Source organism: Xiphophorus maculatus, chromosome 18 (genome assembly GCF_002775205.1).
Source record: "Xiphophorus maculatus strain JP 163 A chromosome 18, X_maculatus-5.0-male, whole genome shotgun sequence".
NCBI lineage: Eukaryota > Metazoa > Chordata > Actinopteri > Cyprinodontiformes > Poeciliidae > Xiphophorus > Xiphophorus maculatus.
This window is the reverse complement of record NC_036460.1, coordinates 3,387,619-3,401,361: the sequence shown is the minus strand read 5'-3', so window position 1 is coordinate 3,401,361 and position 13,743 is coordinate 3,387,619.

Sequence of the window (13,743 nt, the reverse complement as noted above, 5' to 3'; positions counted from 1 at the left end):
ACAAATTAAAAGTTTCCATCTCCATTTAAAGGCCAAATTTGTGCCAGTTTTGAATTGCAGTCGGGGGCCACACTTTAGACACCCTCCGAGTAAGGCATGTTTTTGAGCCTTGCTTGCATTTTGTGTCATTTTTGCCTGATATTAGTATTATTTTTACATGAGGTCTTTTTTTTTTAAGTTACACAAGTTTTTTTTTTTTTTAGTCTAAGTCTACTTTAAGTTATATATAACATTTTTTATTCTAATTTTCACCCATGGTCCAGTTTTAGCCTCAATTCATTTTTCATTGCAGAGAATATGATAACAGCAGAAATGCACCGTTATAACCAAACCCAAATCTCAGATAAAGTTTGTTACCTTGGAGAAACCTTATCAATGTCCAGTTGGGTAAAAGCTGCATTTTCTAATGTGGCTTCAGAAAATGTCTAATTTTAATTAGTTTTCAGAGTAAATCCTGATTAGGACATTCCTACAGCTTCTCTGTTGCGTTTTCTTTTTTGCTTTAATAATTTGCATGTTTTTGTTATTTAAATAAACCACCACATGTTGTGAAATCAGTCCTCTGAATTTAAAGAAATTCCCCTCCTTTTTGTCATCCGCACAAACCTCGATTAGACAAGCTTTGGCTCCATCAGCGTTACAAAAAAATCACATCTAAATCTCACACAGCAGCAGCCAGGTGGCACAACGCTGGATAGAAACATCTAGAGATGTAAAACTTCCAGATTAAACTCTGATGTCTCCATATGTTCCTGAATGTTCCTGCTGCTTGGTGTCAGCGTCCTGCTGTGGATGAAGCATCAGTTCATTTTGGAGATGTAAATGAAACGAGGAGCGTCTGCAGGAGCACAAGGCCCTGTTTGAAGCTGCAGAGGCTGGTGTGGCGTTCAAGGACGGCGCGTGCATGCTAACATGTCCCTGAACGCTGACCAGACTTTTAACGACTGAACGACCACAGGAGCGAAAAATCATCCAATGCTGAAAATCAACTCAGAAATTAATACATCTGGCCCATTTGGATCACCTGAGCACAAAGTGTTTCATGCGCAAATGTAAAATAAACATCATCATTTTTTATTCATTTCTCTGTTTCAGTTAAATGGAAAATGTACAAATCATGCATATATGGTGAAGTCCAACTTATTGGCATCTCAGTTAAAATCTAAAAAAGAAATAATCTTTTAAGTTCTCAGATCTTTTTCTAAATTCAAATTTTTTTGCAGCTGAAAGCTCCTGCAAAAAAAACAAACAACTTTTATTTTTCTATTTAGATTTCATTTTTAAGTTGATTGGACTCCAGGCAAGTCTAGGAAATTTTTTATTTCAGTTGAAAATTGTTTCTTTTTGCAAGAAAAGAAAATGTTTAGAATTTTGGATACCAGGATCAAAGGAAAGTGGCCATAAATTTCTATAACTATTGAAAATCTTCCTCTATGGTATCAAAACAAATCCAAACATGTGGAGTTTGCTAATTTCAGGTTTTAGGCAGCAAACCTTCCAGCTGGGTCGGGTGTAAACTGGCCTCTCGGGAGTTTTCCACTCTGCTAAAAAGAGCCAATTTTGATTTGTGAGGTTTTCTCCAACATAAAGAGCAGAATAATGACAATCATTTTAAATCTCCAACCTGATATGAAAACAAAAGTATCAGTAGAATAAAGAGGAAAAGACAATGTGTCTTTATATGACGACCTAAACTATCAGGCAGGAAAACAAACCACAACAATCGTTTAAATCCACTTCATTTTCCTTTAAGCTCATCAAGTTTTTTATTATTGTGAATTTATCAAATTATCTTTTAAGAAACATATACCCCCTTTACAAAATGGACTTAATGGACTTCTAACAGCTCCCCCTGGTGGTCAAATATGATAAACTGAGGGCTTCAGTTTAACTGACCTGTGAAAACATTTCAGCCCAAAATGAAATAAATGCATGAATAAATGATGAAAATAAGTAAATAAATGAATAAGATAATAAGCAGCGACCCAAAAGAGGAATGATCTCTTGCTGTTTTTTGTTCCTACTGAAGCATTATTGGTCTTTTTTGACATTTGCAGAGTTTATCTTTAGCTGTTTTCTCTGTTGTGCCTGTTATGCCAAGTTCATTAATTACAAAACTCCCGTGATTGTGATTAATTCATGTTTTCTGTTTGTCAAAATGTTTTATTGGGTTTTTTTTATTTATTTATTTATTTTTTACCAAATCAACCAAATACCAGAGAACTAATAGTGAAGTAATGACAGGCTTGTATCAGAATTTAAATAGATTTTTTGACATATTTAAATTATTTAATGATTCCTGCGGCCATTTTAGTTAGTTTAAACCAAGAAGAACCAGAGATTGTTTTGAAAATGAGAATAGTTTCTCTACCTTTAAGTTAGCTTTAGCGCTAAGATAAAAATTAGCTCCACTAATAACATATTTGTAGCCTTGTGCTAATTATGACAGAAAAGTATAGAAATTTAACTCAGAAGTCTGTAATCTGTTTGGTGACGTTGAAGAGTCTGAATTTTCATTTATTGACTGATATTTCATCATTTAGTACATCAAGTCAGCCAAAGCAAAGGAAAACTGTGATCCTATCCAAATATGGCTTAAGCCATATTTGTCGTTGCTGCACCCCCCCCCCTTCTCTCTCTACTCTCTCACTCTCGTACTTCCTCTTCTGAGAGGTAAGATGTGCTACCAGCTCTCTGTCTAACGGGTGAATTGAGTTTCCTAAATCTGCTGGGATTTATTCTGTACTATAGTATTCTGTACTATAACTTGCTCTTGGTATTGAACCAAGTTGGTTTCAGTGACTCTGGTGAGTCCCAAGGATGTTGTTTTATATATAGTTTTGGGCTAAAAGCAACCAATAAAACATTTTCTACTTTTTCTTCCCCAGAATCAAACATCATAGCTGTTTTACAACCATCAAAGAACTTTGAGGTGACTCATTAATTGAATGTGTACAAGCATCTAGCCCAGGGGCGTCAAACTCCAGTCCTGGAAGGCCGGTGTCCTGCAACGTTTAGATGTGCCTCTGCTGCACCAGCTGAATAGAATAATTAGGTCATTAAGGCTCTGGAGAACTGATCTACACAAGGAGGAGGTAATTAAGCCATTTTATTCCAGTGTTTTGTACCTGTGGCACATCTATAAACTGCAGGACAGCGGCCCTTGAGGACTGGAGTTTGACACCTTTGATCTAGTCTATCTTTCCCTAATGCTGATGTAACCACAGAATAGAATTTAGTCGGGTTCAGATAGCAGTTTACTATCAACCAGTTTTGTTTATTACAAATTTCTGGACTGAAATACATCCAACTTCATCTCAACTCAAATCATAGAGTGAACAACATTCACTGTAACAGGGTCCTAGGTAGAGAAAAAAAACAAAAACAAAAGAAGCTGGCCAGCAAAAAAAAAAGTTCATATAGAGCTCTATATTTGTACGTGTGTGTCTGGTGCTTACAAATGAAAAAGGTTGTCTTGGCTGGGATAGGGACCCAGAATGATGATGGCAGCCGGTGTCCACAAACACGGAAAATTCAGCAGCCTCTACTTCCTCCTCTGCAGGCACGCGAAGGCCCAACGTTCCTCTCACAACAAGGCACTAGAAGGGAAACATCATATGGGCATAAAAGTTAGGTGATATGCAGAAGCCAGGCTGAGACTAGTATGTCTCTGCTCTGCAGCAGCTCTGAACTCTAAAGCCCGGGAATTCCCCTAGCAACTGCAGTCGGAATGCTGCCGTAAAGTAACGTCTTAAAGGGACACTACCTATAAAGTAAAAGAATACAGAAAAGCAAATAACACAGTACAAATACAGCAGGGTTACACTGACACTGAGAACTAAAAAGGGAACCTTTGAGAGAGATGGACGGAGTTTGGCGTTTCAAACTCCAGAACTGGCCTGATGATGAAGAAGGTGTTGCAGCAGGAGGAGGTTGATCGTTGAAGGCAGGGATCTCTGTAGGTCTGATGAGCTTTCATCTCTTCATGGATGGTGAGGTCACACAAGACTTGGGTGCAGGCAGGAAGAGTACTCATGTGTAGCGTTCCTCAGCTTCTTGTCTTGAGGCTCTGAAGCTTTCTTCATCTTTTCTCACAATCTTTCTGGTCCGTTGAGATGTAGACGAACCGACCTCATGGAAGGAAGGCACCAGTTCTTCTTCTTTGGCTTTGCCTTTGACTTGATCTTCAGCTTCCCTTCATCTTCATCTTTGTCTTTGGGGTCTGATCCCAGCTGATGAGAGAAGAGCGATGTGAAGCCACATGTTGCAGGCCTGACGGGTTGGTCCCCATGTACAGGACAGTCTTCGGCTCTGTGGGCCTGGCTCTTCTTCAGCTGCAGAGTTCTTTGTCCATCTGGATCTTGGCTAGAAGCTGTCTGGAGGATCAAACCAAAGTGTTGGGTCTATTTTAGTTCCTAACCTGCAAGGAATCAACCAGAGACACAAGTTACTCTTCTGTAGAAGAGGAGAGAGCAGCCAGACACGGAGAACTGCAGTCAAACAACTGTCTGGGATCAACTCCACCGGTTAAAAAGAGATATCTCAAACTTATATTAGGATCTAGCAACAACCAATAATTTCTTGTTGTCTGGTACCAGTTTTTAACCTAGCGCTTGTTTCCAAACAAGATATTTATAATTACTGACAAACTCGATTTGTGCTCCTACAGCAGTGGGACATAAAATTTTCATCCCCTTTAACACTTTTCTCCTTCCTTTGTGAAGAACCCATTTTTTATAACAGTGTTTTCATCCCGTTCCTTATGCCTAGAGTGGGCTCTACAGAACGGGGACAGGAAGAGTGGGGTGGTGGCAAGGTCTTGTTGCTGCAATTCTCGCTTCGACTCAACGGGTGATTGAGTGGAGAATTATCCACAACAAGCCCACCACTTACTTTTCCCACTGTTTTTAGGTGTCACACTTATTACCTTTCCCTTTGTGTGTGTTTTTTTACAATTCCCTTTTTTACTTTACTTGACATCAAACGGGGGACTTAAAACCACACGTAAATTTCACTTACTTGGTTGATTCCTGCTCTGTCTTGGTTCGAATCCCGTCAATCTGCCGATGGCAGAAGGAGGTGACCTAAGACGCTGGCCCAGCGAGGAAGTTACCCCCCGGGACTTTTCAGGACAGGTCCGAAGAACCTGACTGCCAGCAGATTCCAGCGCGTTGTACTCCTTCCGTCAGCGGCGGGTATGTTGGGAATCCGAACGAGCCTCCAAAATGTTGGGTCTACTTTAGTTCCTAACCTGCAAGGAATCAACCAAAAACACAAATAACTTTTCTGCAGAAGAGGGAAGCTGAGCCAGACGCGGAGAACCCGCCGTCAAACACTGTCTGTGATCAACTCTGCCGGCTCTCATTCCCCAACTGCCTTTTATTATGATTACAAGGAAGGAGGTTGGGCATTTTCACACAGTCCTTTACCACAACCTTTACCACAAGCTGCTCTGGAACCTTCTGTGGACATGCCCTTACAAGAACCACAAGATGTTCTGGGACCTTCTGTGGACATGCCCTTACAAGAACCACAAGATGTTCTGGGACCTTCTGTGGACATGCCCTTACAAGAACCACAAGATGTTCTGGGACCTTCTGTGGACATGCCCTTACAAGAACCACAAGATGTTCTGGGACCTTCTGTGGACATGCCCTTAGAAGGGCATGAGGCTGACCGTTACCAATCAGTTTCATCAGGAAGCTGTTAACACAATAATGTGTAAATGTTTCTAGCCTACAGGCAAACACCCAAGAAACAGTTAATAAAGTACCACAAGAGAAATGAGTCAAGTATACAACACACAGAATAATAATATGAAAACATAGCCTTTCAAATAAACTCAGAAGTAAATGAATGTAGATAATAATTTTCCCAACACAAAGGTTTCTCTTTTGCACTCACCTTTATATGGTTTATCCACCCTTTTGGTGCGTTTGCATTGGCTAGCACTGTTGCTGTGCTTGTTTCATTGGCTGTCTGCTTGGACAGATGATCTCATATCCATCACTGTCTTAGAAACATTATGTCCTGATGTCTGTGCTAATGTCTCAGGATTGCTCAACCTCCTATGTCCCTTGCCTGCACAAGCTTTTCTCTGAAACGTTTACGTTGTTCAACACCCTGCTTCCAAGTAAGGCGTTGATCATCTCTGCTCTCCAGTTAGTTCCCCTTTTCCCCCTAACCTTTCGCCTACCATCTACCTCCAACACAACATCAGTGACCTTTAATCGCAGTTACATGTTTTACACCATCTCAAGTTCAATGTCAAACTCACATCCATACTTTTCAGTTTCTTTGATTTAGCATTCATTTATAATATTATAACCATAACTCATTAGTTACACTTATTATGATCTTAATGTGAATTATTAGAGATTTTTTCTGAAAAGAAACCAAGAATAATCCACGATTCTAGTTATTTGATACCAAAGTTACAGTTACTTGTTTTACTTGTAAGTATTTCCACAAGTGTATGTCTAAAGATTATTGTAAGTAAACCAGTAATATAATATAAGCTGCTACCCCCCCGTGACCCGACACCGGATAAGCGGAAGAAGATGGACGGATGCATGGATGGATGAAATATAAGTATTTAATTTTGAATCTTATCCAATTACTCAAAATGTTTACACTTTATTCTTTAAAACTTTCATGCTTTGAAATAAGGAATAGTCTCTCAACTATTTTCAAGAATCTGCAAGCTGGGAACTTACTTCCTCTTTTTTCAGGAAACCTGCTCTTCCTGTCTCATGACTCTCTCTGTCTGACTATGATTTCTTATGATTAGATAGAAAAAAATAAATAGAATTAAAGCAAAGTTTGCAGGAGACAAAAACATCAAACACACAACCAGATTTATTTTATTCAAGTTTAATTGTACTGTTGGGCCTAGATGTCACTTGTGTGATTAATTTTAAAGGCAACTTTATTTATTGTTACTGTGTAACTAAAATCTCCAGCATGGGGAAATGGGATGAGCTCGGGTTTTCTTGACGCCGGCCACATGCAGAACAAAGCCTGAATTAAACACAGGAACAACAGAGACTGGTGAAACCCTGAATCCCAGTAGGCCCAGTATGAACCCATCCCATGTCTGTGCTCATGTCTCAGGGTTGATCAACCTCCTATGTCCATTGCCTGCTCGACCTTTTCTCTGAAACGTTCACGTTGTTCAATCTGTTTCTAAATAAGGCGTTGATCATCTCTGCTCTGCTGTTAATTCCCCTTTTTCCCTTAACCTTTCACCTTTCACCTACACTGAAAGAAAAAAGCTGTTCATTTTACTTAATTTTATTGTGTACATCCGTCCCACACAATGCAAATAAGTAGAACCGACATATTTTCCCTCTTTCCCTCAAATACTTAAAGCTCGTCAAATCAACATATTTTATTTACATGAGATTACTTGAAAATATTAAGTTGAAACTACAAACATTTTATCTCTTACCATAATGTAAATATATTATGTATTATCAATAACTTTTTTTATGTCTCAGCAACACTATTGTAATGAATAACACCAGCTTATTTTTCATTGCCAGTATTACTCAATGAAATTGTGTTGGGCGAACACAATTCTATCATGTTAATGGAACACATGTTACAGCTTTAAATCCTACTTAATTTTTTCAAGTTCTCTATATGCTGTTCTACTGTAAAAAAATTAAAGACTGATATTTGACAAGAAAGACAGAAAGCGAGTGCTACTGAACAAATTAGTTTTATTTGAAAGAAAATTTAAATCACACCATTTTGTACTTAACATATTTTAAATTGAAGAGACATGAATTTTTTTAAATTTAGTAAATACAATTTTTATGAACATGAAGGAAAACCTGAGACATATTTCTATAAAAGATGTACAAGATTATGAAAAGTATGTCAAATTTCTACAAACTGTTTTTGAACATGTATTCAAATGACATTAATTAATGCTGCAGTACATAGCTTTACAGACTTTTTTAACATATTTGTTAAAACTATCAGTATGTTATGTCAATATGAGACAAAGCTAAACTTTTTACACCAATTATCTGTCACATGTCTTACTGATTACTATGTAATACCATAGTGATAGTCTAAACAAATGTGTAAAAACAAGAACATTTTTTTACAAGGGAAACACTACATCTTAAAAGTTTATCTATAAGATATTAATATGAAAGACAAAATGATTTAGGAAAGTATGTAAAATTTCTAAAACAATTCTGAACATGTAATTTGCATGACAATAAATCAGTGTAATGTAACTTTTATAGCAAATTTCTTTAACATATTTGTAACACTAAGTAGCAGTAGTGTTATAAGTAGCACTACATACTGGAACGTAAAAGCTGCTGAAGCCCAGTCTTTCAGGTGAACGTTCCTCATTAAAAAAATACATTTGTGTCCTCCAATAAAGAATACAACAAGAAATACAAAAACTGAACATGAGAACATTACCAAATTAAACATGAGAAAATCTCTATTCACTCATAGAGGTGGTTTTTAAGGGACAATGCCTTGTTTGACAGTTTACCTCCATCCAGTTCCATTACTATTTTCTGTAATACCTCGAAAGTGTAGCGGAGGTCAGCAGGGTAGGCGAGGTTCATTGCATATATCAGTCCAAAAAGCATTGCAACAGCTGTTGGCACACTATCCAAATTGGACAACACTCTGATGCCTTCAAGAACAACCCCGATGTCTTCATCTGCTGAAGAACAGTCTTTAAGATGAAAAACACCGATGGTGGTGGCTCCAATACCCTCTTCAATATTAGCTTCATCCACACCCTATGTGAAGAAATGACAAATTAATCTCTTTCTCTAGACCTAGCTGTATCTAGTTCTTGATATATAGATATAGTTAACATAACATAGAGAAAGAAATAGATATATAGATAGATTTATATAGATCGACAGTTTTAGAGATAGATTTAGAGAAATAGATAGTTTTAGATAGATAGATATCTCTAGTCCTTTCTCTACAGATATCTCTAAGTATACCTACATGTAGATATAGACAGATCTATGTGTCTATTCATGTAAAGATAGATCTATCTCTAGATATCTAGAGACATCTAAGTCTATATAGATACAACTATATGCAGATCTAAATCTATTTCTATATTTAGATTGATTTATCTATCACTAGGTGTAAATACACATTAAGATACATACCACATATTTATGGATGAGCTTGGCTGGATCTTCTCCCATATATATGCAGACTCCCTTAATGACACACTCCCGTGCAACATCAACATCTCCACACTGAAGGAAATTCAGTATGAAAAAATTAGAATTTTTTTCAAGCCTTGTGCTTCACAATGAAGTTTAATAATGTACTTTACCCAAATGTTTTTTATGGTGAAGAGATAGAAACTAATAAAGTTAAAAGTAAAGTTTTAAACGAAAATAAGCAAGAGTAAAAGTCCAAGTTGACAACATTTAAAACAAGAAAAATGTAATTTTCTATATTATTAGTTGTGTTATGGCTACATCACTTACATCATCCATTTGTGCAACAATTTGTCTAAGCTTTTGTCCGAGCTGTCCTCCTCTTCTTTTGAAGAGCTTCCTCAGGTTGTCACAGTGGAGATCCAGTTGAGAGAAGAACTTTGAATGAAGCGGTATGGTCGTAATTCTCTTAAACTCAGCATTTATCTGAAAAAATGAGCACAAAGGAATGATTTTCAAATTATAAACATCTGGAAGAAGGCCACAATCACTCGTGTTGCCAAAGTGAACAGTGAAGTAAATGTGCCTAGACATCTTAGATTAACACAGTATCCAAAAAAACATGTATGAGACAGGTCATACCTCTCTAATGTCAAATAGACCAGGCCATCTTGACATGAAAGCCTCCACCATCGGTGCATCACGAACAACTTCATGTCTTCTGTATGCAAAAGTTTGGACCTACTTGACACTTTTTCTGAGCACCCCTTACAACTCCACATTACCAGCACCACCTAAACCTGTAACACACAAAGATAACCTTGAGTGAGATAACTGAAAATCCAGCAAGTAACTTCACATATATAAAAAAAAAAAAAAAAAAAATCTAAGCTCTTCACCAGATTACCAAAACTCAATGTCCTGACAAATATCTGCCATCAGCATAAAATTCATGGGTGCTAAAGTTTGGAAGGCACATTTGAAACTTAAATTTGTTTTTTTATACTAAATCATCTTGGCTTACAAAAATAAATTAAAAAAGCAATTCCTATCTAGGAGCCATAATTAATTTACATCTGTTCTACAACCCAAATTTGTAAACACTTTACATTGAGTCTTCCCTTAAGCTATTGAAAAAAGGGTGAGCTCTCAGACGCCGCCGCCGCTGGAGGGGCTGACACTTGCGGAGCGGCGAGAGACAGCGAGCCAGAGACGACTGTTGGGCTCACAGTAACAACATCTACATGACAAACATTCTACCTGTCATTAATAAGCATGTCACATTCACAAAACAGTACTGTTCCGATGCAGGTGGTTCATAAATCTGTCAAAAATGTTCCTAGCACACTATTTTTCGAATATTTCTATAAATTTTTTTTTTAAAGAAAAAAAAATGTGTTACCATATATTGCAGTTATCAGTAGATATTTACAAAGGACACTTTGCATAAGTCTTGAGAATTTGGAAAACATTCGGATTTTTACTCATACCGAATACTGTGCTCCAGCACTGCGCTGGACCATTGCGCCCCCAGCGAACTGTGCTGGATGGCCTTGGCATCCATACAGCGGCGCTGATGCAGTCGAACCATTACGTTAGCGAATTGAAATATGAAGATGGAGGGGGTCATTAATGTTGCGCAGTGCACCACAGATAAGGGAAAATAACCCAGAAACCCGTCGAAGTACTCAAAATCCCTCATATTCTTATTTTGTCGTTCTGTCAGCGACGCTACATGCAGAATTGTTACCATAATAACGAATATCGGTTCTGTTAGTGTATCATGTTTCCACAAGGGTATAATCCCAGAAGAGGTGGCTCATTTGCTTGACAGTGCTAATATGAAAGAACAAAAAACATGCATTTTCTATACGAACAGAACATTGAGAAGCCAGTCGGTTCTAAATCGTCACAGTAGCCATGAGGGAAATAAAGTAACGGACACTTCTCCTGGTGGCATTTCACTGCTTGGAAACTATTGAAACCACCTCGTTGATCTATCCCAAGCACACAAATTAAAAATATGATCGGTAACAACCGTCTTCTGTGGACAACTTTGATGGACTATAGCATACTGTTCTGTACTGCTGTATTTAGCTACAGCTATTAGCTATACTAATAAGAATAGCTAGCAAAATGAAAACAAAAGAACATGCAGATAGTTTAACAATGAGCTATTATACAAGACAATAATCATGTGGAAACATTCTGAACTACAAAAAATATATATATTTAGATCACTTACCTAATCGATATTCCTCTAAAGATTTGTCTTAAACGTTCTTGTCGCTGAGGAGTCGGAAGAAACTAGGCGGCAATCGCGATATCTTTACAAATATCTTGTTTGGCTTCTGATTGGTTAAGATTAAAAAGACCGCTCTTATTATTGTCCAATCATATTTGATAGTGTCTTTTGATATATTGCATCATTTCCGGTGATGATAAAACATGATTACAATGGTTTTAGTAATGTAATATAATTACGTTAAACCAACGTAAAGAAAATGTGTAGTTTCATTATTGTTGATAATTAAGTAAATGATTCTTTATTCAATCGTGTAAATACAAGAGACATGATTGTCTTGTGTAGTATTAACTTATTTTGTTTGTGCAAAATGAAAGACCCCTCAATTCTCATTTTTTCACCTACCATCTACCTCCAACATATCAGTGATGTTTAATTGCAGTTACACCTTTTTACACCATTTCAAGTTCAATGTCAAAATCACGTTTATAACTTCTTTAGCTTCTCTGATTTAGCATTCATTTGTAATTTTATAACCATACTCATAATCATTACTCTTATTATTATGTGACTTATTACAGATGTTTTCTTTAAAGAAACCAAGAATAATCCATGATTCTAATTATTTGATACCAAAGTTACAGTTACTTGTTTTTCTTGTAAGTGTTCCCACAAATGTAAGTGTAAGTATTAGTATAAGTAAACCAATATTAATATAAGTATTTTACTTTGAATCTTATCAAATTACTCAAAATGTTTAGATTTCATTCTTTAAAACTTTCATGCTTTAAAATAAGGAATAGTCTAATCTGCATGCTGGAACTTACTTCCTCTTTTTCCAGGAAACCTGCTTTTCCTGTTTCATGACTTTCTCTGTCTGACTATTATTTCTTATGATTAGATAGAAAAAAGTAGAATTAAAGGAAAGTTTGCATGAGACAAAAACAACACACACACAACCAGATTGATTTTATTGACACTTAAGTCTACTGTTGGACCTTAATGTCACTTGAGTGATTCATTTTAAAGATAACTTTATTTATTATTACTGTTAAACTAAAATCTCCAGCATGGGGAAGTGGGATGATCTTGGGTTTTCTTGACGCCGGCCACATGCAGAACAAAGCCTGAATTAAACACAGGAACAACAGAGACTGGTGAAACCCCTGAATCCCAGTAGGCCCAGTATGAACCCATCTTCATGATGAGCTGCTAGGAAGGAGGCGTTGTCTCTGAAAGCAGCCAAAGACCTGAACTGTGACGTTCAGGAAGTAGCAGATAAAAAAGCTTAAAGTAGGAAGTGTTCAGAGTTTGGAGCCACATCCTGATCACATCAAGAGACGAAGCTTCACTCCACATCCAGAGGAAACATGGACCAAACAGCTCTGATGCTGCTTCTGTGTCTCTGCAGCTCAGGTAGGACTCCACTTTCAAACAAAAACACTAATATTCACTAGAGTTCAAATTAAAAATGATCGACTGATAAACATGTTAAATTTTACAAACAAAAAACTGGAAACTGTTTCTAGTCTCAGATCATAGAGCTGCTGCTACACAGTTAGTGATGTTTATATTGTCTACTTGCTGCTAAGGAGCCAATAAAATCAAGAATTGTTGGTTTTTGTGTTTTTATGATGTAAAGCACTTTGAACTGCCTTGTTGCTGAAATGTGCTATAAAATAAATCTGATTGATTGATTGATAAGGAGAAGCTGCAGAAACTCTGCACCAGCGCTGAATCTGCGCAGTAAACAGGTGGAGCCACATAAAATGGCTCCTTCTGCATGAATTCTCTCATCTTCCTCTTGGCTCCACAGGTTCTCTATGAGGTTCTGGTCAGGCCCGTTTGCTGGCCAACCGAGCCCAGTAGCACTACGGTCATTGGACCGGCTTCTGGTACCGCTGGTTGTGTTGGTGAAAACGTTTGAGCTCCGTCTGACGTGGGAGTGTCTCAGGCAGGATGTGGAACTCGCCTGCTGCAGATTAGAATCAATCAACCAATCGATCAGTTTATTTGTAAAGCACATTTCAGCACCAAGGCGGTTCAAAGTGCTTTACGTCATAAAAACACAAAAAGTCCTAAAGACACCACACAGTAAACCAGTAAACAGTACATTTTGTCAAAGTGTCGTCGTTACACATCAAAATGTTGTTCAGTGTTTCATTTATTATGTTTCTAAAGCAAATCTGACCAGCTGGGTTTTTAGTCCAGATTTAAAGGAACTCAGAGTTTCGGTTGTTTTGCAGAGTTAATTGTTGAAACAGCTTTTCAATAATTTAGCTGATGGATGAAAGGTTAGAGATCGGCCTGTAATTCTGCAATAATGATTTGTTC